We start from the raw sequence: 23429 nt of genomic DNA, 5'->3' as shown, positions 1-23429 counted from the left end.
CCGCCCCTTCAGCTTGTAGTTTGTCTGTGTCCTTGGATCTCAAGTGAGTCTCCAGTAACGGAGCACGTAGGTGGTCTTGAGTTTTCATCAGTTCTTCTAACCCTGTGTCTTTTGATTGGAGCACTCAAAGCCTGTACTTTTATTCTGATATTTGAGAGCTGTGCTCTTTCTGCACTTTGAAATTCTTTTTGTTCTCATTAATATACAATCACATGCAGAAAATTATGTTATTCTGTCTACCCTCTTCACCAAGTCACCCCAAATCCCATTTACAGCCGCTCTCCGTCAGCATGTACTAAGATGCTGTAGAATCACTACATGTCTTCTCTGTGTTGTACAGCCCTGCCCACGACACCCCACCCTACACATTATACATGCTAATCCTAATGCCCCCATTCTTTTTCCCCGCACTTATTACTCCCTTCCCACAAACCCTACCCAGTCCCTTTCTCTTTGGTAACTGTTAGTCCACTCTCGGGTTCTGTGAGTCTGCTGCTGTCTTTTCCTTCAGTTTTTCTTTGTTATCATACTCCACACATGAGTGAAATCATTTGGTACATGTATTTCTCCGCCTGGCCTATTTGACTGAGCATAATACCCTCTAGCTCCATCCACGTTATTGCAAATGATAGGATTTGTTTTCTTCTTATGGCTGCTTACTGCACTTTTTAAACTGGATTTCATTCTTCTTTTTTGTTTTTAGTTTTGCTATGTGCTTTCACCATTGCTCTCCTTGTTATGAGCAGTAGCTTTGTGTTAATCGATATGTACCTATATCTATCTATCTGTCTGTCTATCTATTTATCAATCACTCAATCAATCATCTTTTTGTCTGCCCATCTGTCCTTGTGTACAGAACAGTTAACCAATTATCCTATATCACTTTCCTACACTATGCTTCCAAAAGTCCTGCAAAGTATCTAGGCTGTAGATAGAGCACTGGGTTTACCGAGACACTTGCAGTTCGTGTCGGCCGCGTGTACCTAAAAAACCAGGAAATGGTTGTGCCGGGACTTGATCCCGTGTCTCTATCCTCTGTCCTCTTTCATCTCCTTCTAACTTGCTATCTGTATTTAGCCACATTCTTTGACTAAGTGTTCCCTGAAGACCACAAGTATCATTCCTCTGGGCCTGTTGTCACGAGAAAAGTAAACTTGCTGCTTTGCTCACCACCATGTTTGAAGGACCTCAGCGTGATCACCTCCGATAGGACGGAGGGTCAAATAAAAAGGAACACCAATTTCTAGACATGAGCAGTTGGGAGCTAAGAGTGTATTGTGGGGTGACGAGTTTATTTGAGTGTCCAAACATCCCTCTTTAGGTAGTTATTAGATCTTCACATTCGTGAACATCATAAAATCCACTGATTTCAAAGGCCCAGATGCTTATTATTACAGCAACTCAGTTGTTGAGGTGAGAGAAAATGAGAAGTATGTTGCTGCACCACTAAATCAATGGCTGGGAACGGCTGAAACCAAACAAAAAGAATTCACGGTTGCCAGATAGGGCTATTTTCTTCTGACAGTCTCAGGGGACTCAAACAGAATCCATTTGTTTGATTGTTTGTTTTTCAGTTTCACTCGTGCAGTGTACTTGTCCACACACCTTCGGCTTGTAGTTTGTCTGTGTCCTTGGATCTCAAGTGAGTCTCCTGTAAGTAAGCACGTAGGTGTCTTGAGATTTCATCCCTTCTTTTAACCCTGTGTCTTTTGTTTGCTGCACTCAGTGCCTGACCTTTTATTCTGATGATTTAGAGCTGTGCACTTATTGCACTTAAAGAATTTTTTTTATCATTAAGCTAAAATCACTTGAAGAACATTATGTTTACTATGCACCCCCCTTCACCAAGTACCCCTGAAAAACCTCTTCAGTCGCTCTCGATCTGCGTAGTTGGATGCTGTAGACCCCTTCACCATGTCCCTCCCAACAGACCCCGTTACAGTCGCTCTCCATCAGTGAGTAGTAAGATGTTATATGATCTCTACTAGCCTTCCCTGCGTTGAACAGCACTCCTCATGCCCCCTCGACCCCAAGCATTATACATGCTAAAACTAATGCCCCCATTCTTTCTCCTCACACTTATCCCTCCCTTCAGACCCACCCTGCCCAGTCCTTTTCCCTTTGGTAACTTTTAGTCAACTCTCGGGTTCTGTGAGTCTGCTGCTGTTTTTTTCCTTCAGTTTTTCTTTGTTGTTATACTCCACACATGAGTGAAAACACTTGGTACTAGTCTTTCTACTCCTGGACTATTTGTCTGAACATACTACCGTCTAGCTCCATCCAGGTCATTGCAAATGGTAGTATTTGTTTTCTTCTTAAGGCTGCTTACTGCACTTTTTAAACTGGATTTCATTCTTCCTTCTTGTTTGTAGTTTAGCTATGTTATTCACCATTCAACTCCTGGTTATGAACAGTAGCTTTGTGTCAATCGATATGTATCTGTATCTATCTATCTAATGGTCTGTCTGTCTATGTATGTATGTATGTATTTATCTATGTATTTATCTATCTATCTTCCTATCATCTATCTATGATGTCTATCATCTATTAATCTATGTACCTATCTATCTATCTTTCATCTGTCATCTGTGTACCTATCTATCTATGAATCCATCATCTTTTTGTCTGCCCATCTATCCTTCTGTGCAGAACAGTTAACAACATAGCCTATGTCTCTTTCCTACATTATGCTTCCAGAAATCTTGCAAGGTAGCTAAGCCATAAGGAGAGCACTGTGTTCACCGATACACTTTCAGGTAGAGTCAGCCGCGTGTGCTTACAAAACCAGTAAATGGAGGTGAAAGGACTTGAACCTGTATCTCTGTCCTCTGTCCTCTTATACTTCCTGCTCACTTGGTGACTTTATTTAGCCACATTCAGTGAGTAAGTGATCCCTGAAGACCACAAGTATCCTTCGTCTGGTCCGGTTGTCGAAAGAAAAGTGTACTTGGTTCTTTGCACACCACCATGTTTGAGGGACATTGGCGTGATCACTGCTGATAGGTGGAGGGACAAATATAAAGGAACACCTATTTCTGGACAGGAGCAGTTGGGAACAAAGAGTGTGTTGTGGAGTGAAGTGTTTATTTGAGGGTCCAAACTTCCCTCCTTAGGTGGTTATTACTTCTTTACATTCGTGAACATCATAAAAAGCAATGATTTTAAAAGCCCAGACGCATATTATTACAGCAATTCATTTGTTGAGGTGAGAGGAAATGAGAAGGAAGTTGCTGCACCACGAAATCTATGCCTGAGCACTGCTGAAACCAAACAAAAAGAATTCACGGTGGCTAGATAGTGCTATTTTCTACTGACTCTCTCTGGGGTCCAAAAGAGAATCCATTTCTTTCTTTGTTTCTCAGGTTCACTTGTGTAGGGAACCTGTCCCCGCCCCTTCAGCTTGTAGTTTGTCTGTGTCCTTGGATCTCAAGTGAGTCTCCAGTAACGGAGCACGTAGGTGGTCTTGAGTTTTCATCAGTTCTTCTAACCCTGTGTCTTTTGATTGGAGCACTCAAAGCCTGTACTTTTATTCTGATATTTGAGAGCTGTGCTCTTTCTGCACTTTGAAATTCTTTTTGTTCTCATTAATATACAATCACATGCAGAAAATTATGTTATTCTGTCTACCCTCTTCACCAAGTCACCCCAAATCCCATTTACAGCCGCTCTCCGTCAGCATGTACTAAGATGCTGTAGAATCACTACATGTCTTCTCTGTGTTGTACAGCCCTGCCCACGACACCCCACCCTACACATTATACATGCTAATCCTAATGCCCCCATTCTTTTTCCCCGCACTTATTACTCCCTTCCCACAAACCCTACCCAGTCCCTTTCTCTTTGGTAACTGTTAGTCCACTCTCGGGTTCTGTGAGTCTGCTGCTGTCTTTTCCTTCAGTTTTTCTTTGTTATCATACTCCACACATGAGTGAAATCATTTGGTACATGTATTTCTCCGCCTGGCCTATTTGACTGAGCATAATACCCTCTAGCTCCATCCACGTTATTGCAAATGATAGGATTTGTTTTCTTCTTATGGCTGCTTACTGCACTTTTTAAACTGGATTTCATTCTTCTTTTTTGTTTGTAGTTTTGCTATGTGCTTTCACCATTGCTCTCCTTGTTATGAGCAGTAGCTTTGTGTTAATCGATATGTACCTATATCTATCTATCTGTCTGTCTATCTATTTATCAATCACTCAATCAATCATCTTTTTGTCTGCCCATCTGTCCTTGTGTACAGAACAGTTAACCAATTATCCTATATCACTTTCCTACACTATGCTTCCAAAAGTCCTGCAAAGTATCTAGGCTGTAGATAGAGCACTGGGTTTACCGAGACACTTGCAGTTCGTGTCGGCCGCGTGTACCTAAAAAACCAGGAAATGGTTGTGCCGGGACTTGATCCCGTGTCTCTATCCTCTGTCCTCTTTCATCTCCTTCTAACTTGCTATCTGTATTTAGCCACATTCTTTGACTAAGTGTTCCCTGAAGACCACAAGTATCATTCCTCTGGGCCTGTTGTCACGAGAAAAGTAAACTTGCTGCTTTGCTCACCACCATGTTTGAAGGACCTCAGCGTGATCACCTCCGATAGGACGGAGGGTCAAATAAAAAGGAACACCAATTTCTAGACATGAGCAGTTGGGAGCTAAGAGTGTATTGTGGGGTGACGAGTTTATTTGAGTGTCCAAACATCCCTCTTTAGGTAGTTATTAGATCTTCACATTCGTGAACATCATAAAATCCACTGATTTCAAAGGCCCAGATGCTTATTATTACAGCAACTCAGTTGTTGAGGTGAGAGAAAATGAGAAGTATGTTGCTGCACCACTAAATCAATGGCTGGGAACGGCTGAAACCAAACAAAAAGAATTCACGGTTGCCAGATAGGGCTATTTTCTTCTGACAGTCTCAGGGGACTCAAACAGAATCCATTTGTTTGATTGTTTGTTTTTCAGTTTCACTCGTGCAGTGTACTTGTCCACACACCTTCGGCTTGTAGTTTGTCTGTGTCCTTGGATCTCAAGTGAGTCTCCTGTAAGTAAGCACGTAGGTGTCTTGAGATTTCATCCCTTCTTTTAACCCTGTGTCTTTTGTTTGCTGCACTCAGTGCCTGACCTTTTATTCTGATGATTTAGAGCTGTGCACTTATTGCACTTAAAGAATTTTTTTTATCATTAAGCTAAAATCACTTGAAGAACATTATGTTTACTATGCACCCCCCTTCACCAAGTACCCCTGAAAAACCTCTTCAGTCGCTCTCGATCTGCGTAGTTGGATGCTGTAGACCCCTTCACCATGTCCCTCCCAACAGACCCCGTTACAGTCGCTCTCCATCAGTGAGTAGTAAGATGTTATATGATCTCTACTAGCCTTCCCTGCGTTGAACAGCACTCCTCATGCCCCCTCGACCCCAAGCATTATACATGCTAAAACTAATGCCCCCATTCTTTCTCCTCACACTTATCCCTCCCTTCAGACCCACCCTGCCCAGTCCTTTTCCCTTTGGTAACTTTTAGTCAACTCTCGGGTTCTGTGAGTCTGCTGCTGTTTTTTTCCTTCAGTTTTTCTTTGTTGTTATACTCCACACATGAGTGAAAACACTTGGTACTTGTCTTTCTACTCCTGGACTATTTGTCTGAACATACTACCGTCTAGCTCCATCCAGGTCATTGCAAATGGTAGTATTTGTTTTCTTCTTAAGGCTGCTTACTGCACTTTTTAAACTGGATTTCATTCTTCCTTCTTGTTTGTAGTTTAGCTATGTTATTCACCATTCAACTCCTGGTTATGAACAGTAGCTATGTGTCAATCGATATGTATCTGTATCTATCTATCTAATGGTCTGTCTGTCTATGTATGTATGTATGTATGTATGTATGTATTTATCTATGTATCTATCTATCTTCCTATCATCTATCTATGATGTCTATCATCTATTAATCTATGTACCTATCTATCTATCTTTCATCTGTCATCTGTGTACCTATCTATCTATGAATCCATCATCTTTTTGTCTGCCCATCTATCCTTCTGTGCAGAACAGTTAACAACATAGCCTATGTCTCTTTCCTACATTATGCTTCCAGAAATCTTGCAAGGTAGCTAAGCCATAAGGAGAGCACTGTGTTCACCGATACACTTTCAGGTAGAGTCAGCCGCGTGTGCTTACAAAACCAGTAAATGGAGGTGAAAGGACTTGAACCTGTATCTCTGTCCTCTGTCCTCTTATACTTCCTGCTCACTTGGTGACTTTATTTAGCCACATTCAGTGAGTAAGTGATCCCTGAAGACCACAAGTATCCTTCGTCTGGTCCGGTTGTCGAAAGAAAAGTGTACTTGGTTCTTTGCACACCACCATGTTTGAGGGACATTGGCGTGATCACTGCTGATAGGTGGAGGGACAAATATAAAGGAACACCTATTTCTGGACAGGAGCAGTTGGGAACAAAGAGTGTGTTGTGGAGTGAAGTGTTTATTTGAGGGTCCAAACTTCCCTCTTTAGGTGGTTATTACTTCTTTACATTCGTGAACATCATAAAAAGCAATGATTTTAAAAGCCCAGACGCATATTATTACAGCAATTCATTTGTTGAGGTGAGAGGAAATGAGAAGGAAGTTGCTGCACCACGAAATCTATGCCTGAGCACTGCTGAAACCAAACAAAAAGAATTCACGGTGGCTAGATAGTGCTATTTTCTACTGACTCTCTCTGGGGTCCAAAAGAGAATCCATTTCTTTCTTTGTTTCTCAGGTTCACTTGTGTAGGGAACCTGTCCCCGCCCCTTCAGCTTGTAGTTTGTCTGTGTCCTTGGATCTCAAGTGAGTCTCCAGTAACGGAGCACGTAGGTGGTCTTGAGTTTTCATCAGTTCTTCTAACCCTGTGTCTTTTGATTGGAGCACTCAAAGCCTGTACTTTTATTCTGATATTTGAGAGCTGTGCTCTTTCTGCACTTTGAAATTCTTTTTGTTCTCATTAATATACAATCACATGCAGGAAATTATGTTATTCTGTCTACCCTCTTCACCAAGTCACCCCAAATCCCATTTACAGCCGCTCTCCGTCAGCATGTACTAAGATGCTGTAGAATCACTACATGTCTTCTCTGTGTTGTACAGCCCTGCCCACGACACCCCACCCTACACATTATACATGCTAATCCTAATGCCCCCATTCTTTTTCCCCGCACTTATTACTCCCTTCCCACAAACCCTACCCAGTCCCTTTCTCTTTGGTAACTGTTAGTCCACTCTCGGGTTCTGTGAGTCTGCTGCTGTCTTTTCCTTCAGTTTTTCTTTGTTATCATACTCCACACATGAGTGAAATCATTTGGTACATGTATTTCTCCGCCTGGCCTATTTGACTGAGCATAATACCCTCTAGCTCCATCCACGTTATTGCAAATGATAGGATTTGTTTTCTTCTTATGGCTGCTTACTGCACTTTTTAAACTGGATTTCATTCTTCTTTTTTGTTTGTAGTTTTGCTATGTGCTTTCACCATTGCTCTCCTTGTTATGAGCAGTAGCTTTGTGTTAATCGATATGTACCTATATCTATCTATCTGTCTGTCTATCTATTTATCAATCACTCAATCAATCATCTTTTTGTCTGCCCATCTGTCCTTGTGTACAGAACAGTTAACCAATTATCCTATATCACTTTCCTACACTATGCTTCCAAAAGTCCTGCAAAGTATCTAGGCTGTAGATAGAGCACTGGGTTTACCGAGACACTTGCAGTTCGTGTCGGCCGCGTGTACCTAAAAAACCAGGAAATGGTTGTGCCGGGACTTGATCCCGTGTCTCTATCCTCTGTCCTCTTTCATCTCCTTCTAACTTGCTATCTGTATTTAGCCACATTCTTTGACTAAGTGTTCCCTGAAGACCACAAGTATCATTCCTCTGGGCCTGTTGTCACGAGAAAAGTAAACTTGCTGCTTTGCTCACCACCATGTTTGAAGGACCTCAGCGTGATCACCTCCGATAGGACGGAGGGTCAAATAAAAAGGAACACCAATTTCTAGACATGAGCAGTTGGGAGCTAAGAGTGTATTGTGGGGTGACGAGTTTATTTGAGTGTCCAAACATCCCTCTTTAGGTAGTTATTAGATCTTCACATTCGTGAACATCATAAAATCCACTGATTTCAAAGGCCCAGATGCTTATTATTACAGCAACTCAGTTGTTGAGGTGAGAGAAAATGAGAAGTATGTTGCTGCACCACTAAATCAATGGCTGGGAACGGCTGAAACCAAACAAAAAGAATTCACGGTTGCCAGATAGGGCTATTTTCTTCTGACAGTCTCAGGGGACTCAAACAGAATCCATTTGTTTGATTGTTTGTTTTTCAGTTTCACTCGTGCAGTGTACTTGTCCACACACCTTCGGCTTGTAGTTTGTCTGTGTCCTTGGATCTCAAGTGAGTCTCCTGTAAGTAAGCACGTAGGTGTCTTGAGATTTCATCCCTTCTTTTAACCCTGTGTCTTTTGTTTGCTGCACTCAGTGCCTGACCTTTTATTCTGATGATTTAGAGCTGTGCACTTATTGCACTTAAAGAATTTTTTTTATCATTAAGCTAAAATCACTTGAAGAACATTATGTTTACTATGCACCCCCCTTCACCAAGTACCCCTGAAAAACCTCTTCAGTCGCTCTCGATCTGCGTAGTTGGATGCTGTAGACCCCTTCACCATGTCCCTCCCAACAGACCCCGTTACAGTCGCTCTCCATCAGTGAGTAGTAAGATGTTATATGATCTCTACTAGCTTTCCCTGCGTTGAACAGCACTCCTCATGCCCCCTCGACCCCAAGCATTATACATGCTAAAACTAATGCCCCCATTCTTTCTCCTCACACTTATCCCTCCCTTCAGACCCACCCTGCCCAGTCCTTTTCCCTTTGGTAACTTTTAGTCAACTCTCGGGTTCTGTGAGTCTGCTGCTGTTTTTTTCCTTCAGTTTTTCTTTGTTGTTATACTCCACACATGAGTGAAAACACTTGGTACTTGTCTTTCTACTCCTGGACTATTTGTCTGAACATACTACCGTCTAGCTCCATCCAGGTCATTGCAAATGGTAGTATTTGTTTTCTTCTTAAGGCTGCTTACTGCACTTTTTAAACTGGATTTCATTCTTCCTTCTTGTTTGTAGTTTAGCTATGTTATTCACCATTCAACTCCTGGTTATGAACAGTAGCTTTGTGTCAATCGATATGTATCTGTATCTATCTATCTAATGGTCTGTCTGTCTATGTATGTATGTATGTATTTATCTATGTATCTATCTATCTATCTTCCTATCATCTATCTATGATGTCTATCATCTATTAATCTATGTACCTATCTATCTATCTTTCATCTGTCATCTGTGTACCTATCTATCTATGAATCCATCATCTTTTTGTCTGCCCATCTATCCTTCTGTGCAGAACAGTTAACAACATAGCCTATGTCTCTTTCCTACATTATGCTTCCAGAAATCTTGCAAGGTAGCTAAGCCATAAGGAGAGCACTGTGTTCACCGATACACTTTCAGGTAGAGTCAGCCGCGTGTGCTTACAAAACCAGTAAATGGAGGTGAAAGGACTTGAACCTGTATCTCTGTCCTCTGTCCTCTTATACTTCCTGCTCACTTGGTGACTTTATTTAGCCACATTCAGTGAGTAAGTGATCCCTGAAGACCACAAGTATCCTTCGTCTGGTCCGGTTGTCGAAAGAAAAGTGTACTTGGTTCTTTGCACACCACCATGTTTGAGGGACATTGGCGTGATCACTGCTGATAGGTGGAGGGACAAATATAAAGGAACACCTATTTCTGGACAGGAGCAGTTGGGAACAAAGAGTGTGTTGTGGAGTGAAGTGTTTATTTGAGGGTCCAAACTTCCCTCCTTAGGTGGTTATTACTTCTTTACATTCGTGAACATCATAAAAAGCAATGATTTTAAAAGCCCAGACGCATATTATTACAGCAATTCATTTGTTGAGGTGAGAGGAAATGAGAAGGAAGTTGCTGCACCACGAAATCTATGCCTGAGCACTGCTGAAACCAAACAAAAAGAATTCACGGTGGCTAGATAGTGCTATTTTCTACTGACTCTCTCTGGGGTCCAAAAGAGAATCCATTTCTTTCTTTGTTTCTCAGGTTCACTTGTGTAGGGAACCTGTCCCCGCCCCTTCAGCTAGAAGTTTGTCTGTGTCCTTGGATCTCAAGTGAGTCTCCAGTAACGGAGCACGTAGGTGGTCTTGAGTTTTCATCAGTTCTTCTAACCCTGTGTCTTTTGATTGGAGCACTCAAAGCCTGTACTTTTATTCTGATATTTGAGAGCTGTGCTCTTTCTGCACTTTGAAATTCTTTTTGTTCTCATTAATATACAATCACATGCAGGAAATTATGTTATTCTGTCTACCCTCTTCACCAAGTCACCCCAAATCCCATTTACAGCCGCTCTCCGTCAGCATGTACTAAGATGCTGTAGAATCACTACATGTCTTCTCTGTGTTGTACAGCCCTGCCCACGACACCCCACCCTACACATTATACATGCTAATCCTAATGCCCCCATTCTTTTTCCCCGCACTTATTACTCCCTTCCCACAAACCCTACCCAGTCCCTTTCTCTTTGGTAACTGTTAGTCCACTCTCGGGTTCTGTGAGTCTGCTGCTGTCTTTTCCTTCAGTTTTTCTTTGTTATCATACTCCACACATGAGTGAAATCATTTGGTACATGTATTTCTCCGCCTGGCCTATTTGACTGAGCATAATACCCTCTAGCTCCATCCACGTTATTGCAAATGATAGGATTTGTTTTCTTCTTATGGCTGCTTACTGCACTTTTTAAACTGGATTTCATTCTTCTTTTTTGTTTGTAGTTTTGCTATGTGCTTTCACCATTGCTCTCCTTGTTATGAGCAGTAGCTTTGTGTTAATCGATATGTACCTATATCTATCTATCTGTCTGTCTATCTATTTATCAATCACTCAATCAATCATCTTTTTGTCTGCCCATCTGTCCTTGTGTACAGAACAGTTAACCAATTATCCTATATCACTTTCCTACACTATGCTTCCAAAAGTCCTGCAAAGTATCTAGGCTGTAGATAGAGCACTGGGTTTACCGAGACACTTGCAGTTCGTGTCGGCCGCGTGTACCTAAAAAACCAGGAAATGGTTGTGCCGGGACTTGATCCCGTGTCTCTATCCTCTGTCCTCTTTAATCTCCTTCTAACTTGCTATCTGTATTTAGCCACATTCTTTGACTAAGTGCTCCCTGAAGACCACAAGTATCATTCCTCTGGGCCTGTTGTCACGAGAAAAGTAAACTTGCTGCTTTGCTCACCACCAAGTTTGAAGGACCTCAGCGTGATCACCTCCGATAGGACGGAGGGTCAAATAAAAAGGAACACCAATTTCTAGACATGAGCAGTTGGGAGCTAAGAGTGTATTGTGGGGTGACGAGTTTATTTGAGTGTCCAAACATCCCTCTTTAGGTAGTTATTAGATCTTCACATTCGTGAACATCATAAAATCCACTGATTTCAAAGGCCCAGATGCTTATTATTACAGCAACTCAGTTGTTGAGGTGAGAGAAAATGAGAAGTATGTTGCTGCACCACTAAATCAATGGCTGGGAACGGCTGAAACCAAACAAAAAGAATTCACGGTTGCCAGATAGGGCTATTTTCTTCTGACAGTCTCAGGGGACTCAAACAGAATCCATTTGTTTGATTGTTTGTTTTTCAGTTTCACTCGTGCAGTGTACTTGTCCACACACCTTCGGCTTGTAGTTTGTCTGTGTCCTTGGATCTCAAGTGAGTCTCCTGTAAGTAAGCACGTAGGTGTCTTGAGATTTCATCCCTTCTTTTAACCCTGAGTCTTTTGTTTGCTGCACTCAGTGCCTGACCTTTTATTCTGATGATTTAGAGCTGTGCACTTATTGCACTTAAAGAATTTTTTTTATCATTAAGCTAAAATCACTTGAAGAACATTATGTTTACTATGCACCCCCCTTCACCAAGTACCCCTGAAAAACCTCTTCAGTCGCTCTCGATCTGCGTAGTTGGATGCTGTAGACCCCTTCACCATGTCCCTCCCAACAGACCCCGTTACAGTCGCTCTCCATCAGTGAGTAGTAAGATGTTATATGATCTCTACTAGCCTTCCCTGCGTTGAACAGCACTCCTCATGCCCCCTCGACCCCAAGCATTATACATGCTAAAAATAATGCCCCCATTCTTTCTCCTCACACTTATCCCTCCCTTCAGACCCACCCTGCCCAGTCCTTTTCCCTTTGGTAACTTTTAGTCAACTCTCGGGTTCTGTGAGTCTGCTGCTGTTTTTTTCCTTCAGTTTTTCTTTGTTGTTATACTCCACACATGAGTGAAAACACTTGGTATTTGTCTTTCTACTCCTAGACTATTTGTCTGAACATACTACCGTCTAGCTCCATCCAGGACATTGCAAATGGTAGTATTTGTTTTTTTCTTAAGGCTGCTTACTGCACTTTTTAAACTGGATTTCATTCTTCCTTCTTGTTTGTAGTTTAGCTATGTTATTCACCATTCAACTCCTGGTTATGAACAGTAGCTTTGTGTCAATCGATATGTATCTGTATCTATCTATCTAATGGTCTGTCTGTCTATGTATGTATGTATGTATGTATGTATGTATTTATCTATGTATCTATCTATCTTCCTATCATCTATCTATGATGTCTATCATCTATTAATCTATGTACCTATCTATCTATCTTTCATCTGTCATCTGTGTACCTATCTATCTATGAATCCATCATCTTTTTGTCTGCCCATCTATCTTTCTGTGCAGAACAGTTAACAACATAGCCTATGTCTCTTTCCTACATTATGCTTCCAGAAATCTTGCAAGGTAGCTAAGCCATAAGGAGAGCACTGTGTTCACCGATACACTTTCAGGTAGAGTCAGCCGCGTGTGCTTACAAAACCAGTAAATGGAGGTGAAAGGACTTGAACCTGTATCTCTGTCCTCTGTCCTCTTATACTTCCTGCTCACTTGGTGACTTTATTTAGCCACATTCAGTGAGTAAGTGATCCCTGAAGACCACAAGTATCCTTCGTCTGGTCCGGTTGTCGAAAGAAAAGTGTACTTGGTTCTTTGCACACCACCATGTTTGAGGGACATTGGCGTGATCACTGCTGATAGGTGGAGGGACAAATATAAAGGAACACCTATTTCTGGACAGGAGCAGTTGGGAACAAAGAGTGTGTTGTGGAGTGAAGTGTTTATTTGAGGGTCCAAACTTCCCTCCTTAGGTGGTTATTACTTCTTTACATTCGTGAACATCATAAAAAGCAATGATTTTAAAAGCCCAGACGCATATTATTACAGCCATTCTTTTGTTGAGGTGAGAGGAAATGAGAAGGAAGTTGCTGCACCACGAAATCTATGCCTGAGCACTGCTGAAAAAAAAAAAAAAGAATTCACGGTGGCTAGATAGTGCTATTTTCTACTGACTCTCTCTGGGGTCCAAAAGAGAATCCATTTCTTTCTTTGTTTCTCAGGTTCACTTGTGTAGGGAACCTGTCCCCGCCCCTTCAGCTTGTAGTTTGTCTGTGTCCTTGGATCTCAAGTGAGTCTCCAGTAACGGAGCACGTAGGTGGTCTTGAGTTTTCATCAGTTCTTCTAACCCTGTGTCTTTTGATTGGAGCACTCAAAGCCTGTACTTTTATTCTGATATTTGAGAGCTGTGCTCTTTCTGCACTTTGAAATTCTTTTTGTTCTCATTAATATACAATCACATGCAGAAAATTATGTTATTCTGTCTACCCTCTTCACCAAGTCACCCCAAATCCCATTTACAGCCGCTCTCCGTCAGCATGTACTAAGATGCTGTAGAATCACTACATGTCTTCTCTGTGTTGTACAGCCCTGCCCACGACACCCCACCCTACACATTATACATGCTAATCCTAATGCCCCCATTCTTTTTCCCCGCACTTATTACTCCCTTCCCACAAACCCTACCCAGTCCCTTTCTCTTTGGTAACTGTTAGTCCACTCTCGGGTTCTGTGAGTCTGCTGCTGTCTTTTCCTTCAGTTTTTCTTTGTTATCATACTCCACACATGAGTGAAATCATTTGGTACATGTATTTCTCCGCCTGGCCTATTTGACTGAGCATAATACCCTCTAGCTCCATCCACGTTATTGCAAATGATAGGATTTGTTTTCTTCTTATGGCTGCTTACTGCACTTTTTAAACTGGATTTCATTCTTCTTTTTTGTTTGTAGTTTTGCTATGTGCTTTCACCATTGCTCTCCTTGTTATGAGCAGTAGCTTTGTGTTAATCGATATGTACCTATATCTATCTATCTGTCTGTCTATCTATTTATCAATCACTCAATCAATCATCTTTTTGTCTGCCCATCTGTCCTTGTGTACAGAACAGTTAACCAATTATCCTATATCACTTTCCTACACTATGCTTCCAAAAGTCCTGCAAAGTATCTAGGCTGTAGATAGAGCACTGGGTTTACCGAGACACTTGCAGTTCGTGTCGGCCGCGTGTACCTAAAAAACCAGGAAATGGTTGTGCCGGGACTTGATCCCGTGTCTCTATCCTCTGTCCTCTTTCATCTCCTTCTAACTTGCTATCTGTATTTAGCCACATTCTTTGACTAAGTGTTCCCTGAAGACCACAAGTATCATTCCTCTGGGCCTGTTGTCACGAGAAAAGTAAACTTGCTGCTTTGCTCACCACCATGTTTGAAGGACCTCAGCGTGATCACCTCCGATAGGACGGAGGGTCAAATAAAAAGGAACACCAATTTCTAGACATGAGCAGTTGGGAGCTAAGAGTGTATTGTGGGGTGACGAGTTTATTTGAGTGTCCAAACATCCCTCTTTAGGTAGTTATTAGATCTTCACATTCGTGAACATCATAAAATCCACTGATTTCAAAGGCCCAGATGCTTATTATTACAGCAACTCAGTTGTTGAGGTGAGAGAAAATGAGAAGTATGTTGCTGCACCACTAAATCAATGGCTGGGAACGGCTGAAACCAAACAAAAAGAATTCACGGTTGCCAGATAGGGCTATTTTCTTCTGACAGTCTCAGGGGACTCAAACAGAATCCATTTGTTTGATTGTTTGTTTTTCAGTTTCACTCGTGCAGTGTACTTGTCCACACACCTTCGGCTTGTAGTTTGTCTGTGTCCTTGGATCTCAAGTGAGTCTCCTGTAAGTAAGCACGTAGGTGTCTTGAGATTTCATCCCTTCTTTTAACCCTGTGTCTTTTGTTTGCTGCACTCAGTGCCTGACCTTTTATTCTGATGATTTAGAGCTGTGCACTTATTGCACTTAAAGAATTTTTTTTATCATTAAGCTAAAATCACTTGAAGAACATTATGTTTACTATGCACCCCCCTTCACCAAGTACCCCTGAAAAACCTCTTCAGTCGCTCTCGATCTGCGTAGTTGGATGCTGTAGACCCCTTCACCATGTCCCTCCCAACAGACCCCGTTACAGTCGCTCTCCATCAGTGAGTAGTAAGATGTTATATGATCTCTACTAGCCTTCCCTGCGTTGAACAGCACTCCTCATGCCCCCTCGACCCCAAGCATTATACATGCTAAAACTAATGCCCCCATTCTTTCTCCTCACACTTATCCCTCCCTTCAGACCCACCCTGCCCAGTCCTTTTCCCTTTGGTAACTTTTAGTCAACTCTCGGGTTCTGTGAGTCTGCTGCTGTTTTTTTCCTTCAGTTTTTCTTTGTTGTTATACTCCACACATGAGTGAAAACACTTGGTACTAGTCTTTCTACTCCTGGACTATTTGTCTGAACATACTACCGTCTAGCTCCATCCAGGTCATTGCAAATGGTAGTATTTGTTTTCTTCTTAAGGCTGCTTACTGCACTTTTTAAACTGGATTTCATTCTTCCTTCTTGTTTGTAGTTTAGCTATGTTATTCACCATCCAACTCCTGGTTATGAACAGTAGCTTTGTGTCAATCGATATGTATCTGTATCTATCTATCTAATGGTCTGTCTGTCTATGTATGTATGTATGTATGTATGTATGTATGTATGTATTTATCTATGTATCTATCTATCTTCCTATCATCTATCTATGATGTCTATCATCTATTAATCTATGTACCTATCTATCTATCTTTCATCTGTCATCTGTGTACCTATCTATCTATGAATCCATCATCTTTTTGTCTGCCCATCTATCTTTCTGTGCAGAACAGTTAACAACATAGCCTATGTCTCTTTCCTACATTATGCTTCCAGAAATCTTGCAAGGTAGCTAAGCCATAAGGAGAGCACTGTGTTCACCGATACACTTTCAGGTAGAGTCAGCCGCGTGTGCTTACAAAACCAGTAAATGGAGGTGAAAGGACTTGAACCTGTATCTCTGTCCTCTGTCCTCTTATACTTCCTGCTCACTTGGTGACTTTATTTAGCCACATTCAGTGAGTAAGTGATCCCTGAAGACCACAAGTATCCTTCGTCTGGTCCGGTTGTCGAAAGAAAAGTGTACTTGGTTCTTTGCACACCACCATGTTTGAGGGACATTGGCGTGATCTCTGCTGATAGGTGGAGGGACAAATATAAAGGAACACCTATTTCTGGACAGGAGCAGTTGGGAACAAAGAGTGTGTTGTGGAGTGAAGTGTTTATTTGAGGGTCCAAACTTCCCTCCTTAGGTGGTTATTACTTCTTTACATTCGTGAACATCATAAAAAGCAATGATTTTAAAAGCCCAGACGCATATTATTACAGCCATTCTTTTGTTGAGGTGAGAGGAAATGAGAAGGAAGTTGCTGCACCACGAAATCTATGCCTGAGCACTGCTGAAAAAAAAAAAAAAGAATTCACGGTGGCTAGATAGTGCTATTTTCTACTGACTCTCTCTGGGGTCCAAAAGAGAATCCATTTCTTTCTTTGTTTCTCAGGTTCACTTGTGTAGGGAACCTGTCCCCGCCCCTTCAGCTTGTAGTTTGTCTGTGTCCTTGGATCTCAAGTGAGTCTCCAGTAACGGAGCAAGTAGGTGGTCTTGAGTTTTCATCAGTTCTTCTAACCCTGTGTCTTTTGATTGGAGCACTCAAAGCCTGTACTTTTATTCTGATATTTGAGAGCTGTGCTCTTTCTGCACTTTGAAATTCTTTTTGTTCTCATTAATATACAATCACATGCAGAAAATTATGTTATTCTGTCTACCCTCTTCACCAAGTCACCCCAAATCCCATTTACAGCCGCTCTCCGTCAGCATGTACTAAGATGCTGTAGAATCACTACATGTCTTCTCTGTGTTGTACAGCCCTGCCCACGACACCCCACCCTACACATTATACATGCTAATCCTAATGCCCCCATTCTTTTTCCCCGCACTTATTACTCCCTTCCCACAAACCCTACCCAGTCCCTTTCTCTTTGGTAACTGTTAGTCCACTCTCGGGTTCTGTGAGTCTGCTGCTGTCTTTTCCTTCAGTTTTTCTTTGTTATCATACTCCACACATGAGTGAAATCATTTGGTACATGTATTTCTCCGCCTGGCCTATTTGACTGAGCATAATACCCTCTAGCTCCATCCACGTTATTGCAAATGATAGGATTTGTTTTCTTCTTATGGCTGCTTACTGCACTTTTTAAACTGGATTTCATTCTTCTTTTTTGTTTGTAGTTTTGCTATGTGCTTTCACCATTGCTCTCCTTGTTATGAGCAGTAGCTTTGTGTTAATCGATATGTACCTATATCTATCTATCTGTCTGTCTATCTATTTATCAATCACTCAATCAATCATCTTTTTGTCTGCCCATCTGTCCTTGTGTACAGAACAGTTAACCAATTATCCTATATCACTTTCCTACACTATGCTTCCAAAAGTCCTGCAAAGTATCTAGGCTGTAGATAGAGCACTGGGTTTACCGAGACACTTGCAGTTCGTGTCGGCCGCGTGTACCTAAAAAACCAGGAAATGGTTGTGCCGGGACTTGATCCCGTGTCTCTATCCTCTGTCCTCTTTCATCTCCTTCTAACTTGCTATCTGTATTTAGCCACATTCTTTGACTAAGTGTTCCCTGAAGACCACAAGTATCATTCCTCTGGGCCTGTTGTCACGAGAAAAGTAAACTTGCTGCTTTGCTCACCACCATGTTTGAAGGACCTCAGCGTGATCACCTCCGATAGGACGGAGGGTCAAATAAAAAGGAACACCAATTTCTAGACATGAGCAGTTGGGAGCTAAGAGTGTATTGTGGGGTGACGAGTTTATTTGAGTGTCCAAACATCCCTCTTTAGGTAGTTATTAGATCTTCACATTCGTGAACATCATAAAATCCACTGATTTCAAAGGCCCAGATGCTTATTATTACAGCAACTCAGTTGTTGAGGTGAGAGAAAATGAGAAGTATGTTGCTGCACCACTAAATCAATGGCTGGGAACGGCTGAAACCAAACAAAAAGAATTCACGGTTGCCAGATAGGGCTATTTTCTTCTGACAGTTTCAGGGGACTCAAACAGAATCCATTTGTTTGATTGTTTGTTTTTCAGTTTCACTCGTGCAGTGTACTTGTCCACACACCTTCGGCTTGTAGTTTGTCTGTGTCCTTGGATCTCAAGTGAGTCTCCTGTAAGTAAGCACGTAGGTGTCTTGAGATTTCATCCCTTCTTTTAACCCTGTGTCTTTTGTTTGCTGCACTCAGTGCCTGACCTTTTATTCTGATGATTTAGAGCTGTGCACTTATTGCACTTAAAGAATTTTTTTTATCATTAAGCTAAAATCACTTGAAGAACATTATGTTTACTATGCACCCCCCTTCACCAAGTACCCCTGAAAAACCTCTTCAGTCGCTCTCGATCTGCGTAGTTGGATGCTGTAGACCCCTTCACCATGTCCCTCCCAACAGACCCCGTTACAGTCGCTCTCCATCAGTGAGTAGTAAGATGTTATATGATCTCTACTAGCCTTCCCTGCGTTGAACAGCACTCCTCATGCCCCCTCGACCCCAAGCATTATACATGCTAAAACTAATGCCCCCATTCTTTCTCCTCACACTTATCCCTCCCTTCAGACCCACCCTGCCCAGTCCTTTTCCCTTTGGTAACTTTTAGTCAACTCTCGGGTTCTGTGAGTCTGCTGCTGTTTTTTTCCTTCAGTTTTTCTTTGTTGTTATACTCCACACATGAGTGAAAACACTTGGTACTTGTCTTTCTACTCCTGGACTATTTGTCTGAACATACAACCGTCTAGCTCCATCCAGGTCATTGCAAATGGTAGTATTTGTTTTCTTCTTAAGGCTGCTTACTGCACTTTTTAAACTGGATTTCATTCTTCCTTCTTGTTTGTAGTTTAGCTATGTTATTCACCATTCAACTCCTGGTTATGAACAGTAGCTTTGTGTCAATCGATATGTATCTGTATCTATCTATCTAATGGTCTGTCTGTCTATGTATGTATGTATGTATGTATGTATGTATTTATCTATGTATCTATCTATCTTCCTATCATCTTTCTATGATGTCTATCATCTATTAATCTATGTACCTATCTATCTATCTTTCATCTGTCATCTGTGTACCTATCTATCTATGAATCCATCATCTTTTTGTCTGCCCATCTATCCTTCTGTACAGAACAGTTAACAACATAGCCTATGTCTCTTTCCTACATTATGCTTCCAGAAATCTTGCAAGGTAGCTAAGCCATAAGGAGAGCACTGTGTTCACCGATACACTTTCAGGTAGAGTCAGCCGCGTGTGCTTACAAAACCAGTAAATGGAGGTGAAAGGACTTGAACCTGTATCTCTGTCCTCTGTCCTCTTATACTTCCTGCTCACTTGGTGACTTTATTTAGCCACATTCAGTGAGTAAGTGATCCCTGAAGACCACAAGTATCCTTCGCTGGTCCGGTTGTCGAAAGAAAAGTGTACTTGGTTCTTTGCACACCACCATGTTTGAGGGACATTGGCGTGATCACTGCTGATAGGTGGAGGGACAAATATAAAGGAACACCTATTTCTGGACAGGAGCAGTTGGGAACAAAGAGTGTGTTGTGGAGTGAAGTGTTTATATGAGGGTCCAAACTTCCCTCCTTAGGTGGTTATTACTTCTTTACATTCGTGAACATCATAAAAAGCAATGATTTTAAAAGCCCAGACGCATATTATTACAGCAATTCATTTGTTGAGGTGAGAGGAAATGAGAAGGAAGTTGCTGCACCACGAAATCTATGCCTGAGCACTGCTGAAACCAAACAAAAAGAATTCACGGTGGCTAGATAGTGCTATTTTCTACTGACTCTCTCTGGGGTCCAAAAGAGAATCCATTTCTTTCTTTGTTTCTCAGGTTCACTTGTGTAGGGAACCTGTCCCCGCCCCTTCAGCTTGTAGTTTGTCTGTGTCCTTGGATCTCAAGTGAGTCTCCAGTAACGGAGCACGTAGGTGGTCTTGAGTTTTCATCAGTTCTTCTAACCCTGTGTCTTTTGATTGGAGCACTCAAAGCCTGTACTTTTATTCTGATATTTGAGAGCTGTGCTCTTTCTGCACTTTGAAATTCTTTTTGTTCTCATTAATATACAATCACATGCAGAAAATTATGTTATTCTGTCTACCCTCTTCACCAAGTCACCCCAAATCCCATTTACAGCCGCTCTCCGTCAGCATGTACTAAGATGCCGTAGAATCACTACATGTCTTCTCTGTGTTGTACAGCCCTGCCCACGACACCCCACCCTACACATTATACATGCTAATCCTAATGCCCCCATTCTTTTTCCCCGCACTTATTACTCCCTTCCCACAAACCCTACCCAGTCCCTTTCTCTTTGGTAACTGTTAGTCCACTCTCGGGTTCTGTGAGTCTGCTGCTGTCTTTTCCTTCAGTTTTTCTTTGTTATCATACTCCACACATGAGTGAAATCATTTGGTACATGTATTTCTCCGCCTGGCCTATTTGACTGAGCATAATACCCTCTAGCTCCATCCACGTTATTGCAAATGATAGGATTTGTTTTCTTCTTATGGCTGCTTACTGCACTTTTTAAACTGGATTTCATTCTTCTTTTTTGTTTGTAGTTTTGCTATGTGCTTTCACCATTGCTCTCCTTGTTATGAGCAGTAGCTTTGTGTTAATCGATATGTACCTATATCTATCTATCTGTCTGTCTATCTATTTATCAATCACTCAATCAATCATCTTTTTGTCTGCCCATCTGTCCTTGTGTACAGAACAGTTAACCAATTACCCTATATCACTTTCCTACACTATGCTTCCAAAAGTCCTGCAAAGTATCTAGGCTGTAGATAGAGCACTGGGTTTACCGAGACACTTGCAGTTCGAGTCGGCCGCGTGTACCTAAAAAACCAGGAAATGGTTGTGCCGGGACTTGATCCCGTGTCTCTATCCTCTGTCCTCTTTCATCTCCTTCTAACTTGCTATCTGTATTTAGCCACATTCTTTGACTAAGTGCTCCCTGAAGACCACAAGTATCATTCCTCTGGGCCTGTTGTCACGAGAAAAGTAAACTTGCTGCTTTGCTCACCACCATGTTTGAAGGACCTCAGCGTGATCACCTCCGATAGGACGGAGGGTCAAATAAAAAGGAACACCAATTTCTAGACATGAGCAGTTGGGAGCTAAGAGTGTATTGTGGGGTGACGAGTTTATTTGAGTGTCCAAACATCCCTCTTTAGGTAGTTATTAGATCTTCACATTCGTGAACATCATAAAATCCACTGATTTCAAAGGCCCAGATGCTTATTATTACAGCAACTCAGTTGTTGAGGTGAGAGAAAATGAGAAGTATGTTGCTGCACCACTAAATCAATGGCTGGGAACGGCTGAAACCAAACAAAAAGAATTCACGGTTGCCAGATAGGGCTATTTTCTTCTGACAGTCTCAGGGGACTCAAACAGAATCCATTTGTTTGATTGTTTGTTTTTCAGTTTCACTCGTGCAGTGTACTTGTCCACACACCTTCGGCTTGTAGTTTGTCTGTGTCCTTGGATCTCAAGTGAGTCTCCTGTAAGTAAGCACGTAGGTGTCTTGAGATTTCATCCCTTCTTTTAACCCTGGGTCTTTTGTTTGCTGCACTCAGTGCCTGACCTTTTATTCTGATGATTTAGAGCTGTGCACTTATTGCACTTAAAGAATTTTTTTATCATTAAGCTAAAATCACTTGAAGAACATTATGTTTACTATGCAACCCCCTTCACCAAGTACCCCTGAAAAACCTCTTCAGTCGCTCTCGATCTGCGTAGTTGGATGCTGTAGACCCCTTCACCATGTCCCTCCCAACAGACCCCGTTACAGTCGCTCTCCATCAGTGAGTAGTAAGATGTTATATGATCTCTACTAGCCTTCCCTGCGTTGAACAGCACTCCTCATGCCCCCTCGACCCCAAGCATTATACATGCTAAAACTAATGCCCCCATTCTTTCTCCTCACACTTATCCCTCCCTTCAGACCCACCCTGCCCAGTCCTTTTCCCTTTGGTAACTTTTAGTCAACTCTCGGGTTCTGTGAGTCTGCTGCTGTTTTTTTCCTTCAGTTTTTCTTTGTTGTTATACTCCACACATGAGTGAAAACACTTGGTACTTGTCTTTCTACTCCTGGACTATTTGTCTGAACATACTACCGTCTAGCTCCATCCAGGTCATTGCAAATGGTAGTATTTGTTTTCTTCTTAAGGCTGCTTACTGCACTTTTTAAACTGGATTTCATTCTTCCTTCTTGTTTGTAGTTTAGCTATGTTATTCACCATTCAACTCCTGGTTATGAACAGTAGCTTTGTGTCAATCGATATGTATCTGTATCTATCTATCTAATGGTCTGTCTGTCTATGTATGTATGTATGTATGTATGTATGTATTTATCTATGTATCTATCTATCTTCCTATCATCTATCTATGATGTCTATCATCTATTAATCTATGTACCTATCTATCTATCTTTCATCTGTCATCTGTGTACCTATCTATCTATGAATCCATCATCTTTTTGTCTGCCCATCTATCCTTCTGTACAGAACAGTTAACAACATAGCCTATGTCTCTTTCCTACATTATGCTTCCAGAAATCTTGCAAGGTAGCTAAGCCATAAGGAGAGCACTGTGTTCACCGATACACTTTCAGGTAGAGTCAGCCGCGTGTGCTTACAAAACCAGTAAATGGAGGTGAAAGGACTTGAACCTGTATCTCTGTCCTCTGTCCTCTTATACTTCCTGCTCACTTGGTGACTTTATTTAGCCACATTCAGTGAGTAAGTGATCCCTGAAGACCACAAGTATCCTTCGTCTGGTCCGGTTGTCGAAAGAAAAGTGTACTTGGTTCTTTGCACACCACCATGTTTGAGGGACATTGGCGTGATCACTGCTGATAGGTGGAGAGACAAATATAAAGGAACACCTATTTCTGGACAGGAGCAGTTGGGAACAAAG

The sequence above is a fragment of the Manis pentadactyla genome, chromosome 13 (genome assembly GCF_030020395.1).
Source record: "Manis pentadactyla isolate mManPen7 chromosome 13, mManPen7.hap1, whole genome shotgun sequence".
In the NCBI taxonomy this organism is placed as follows: Eukaryota; Metazoa; Chordata; class Mammalia; order Pholidota; family Manidae; genus Manis; species Manis pentadactyla.
The sequence above is the reverse complement of the archived record's forward strand: the minus strand, read 5'-3'. Positions refer to the sequence as shown.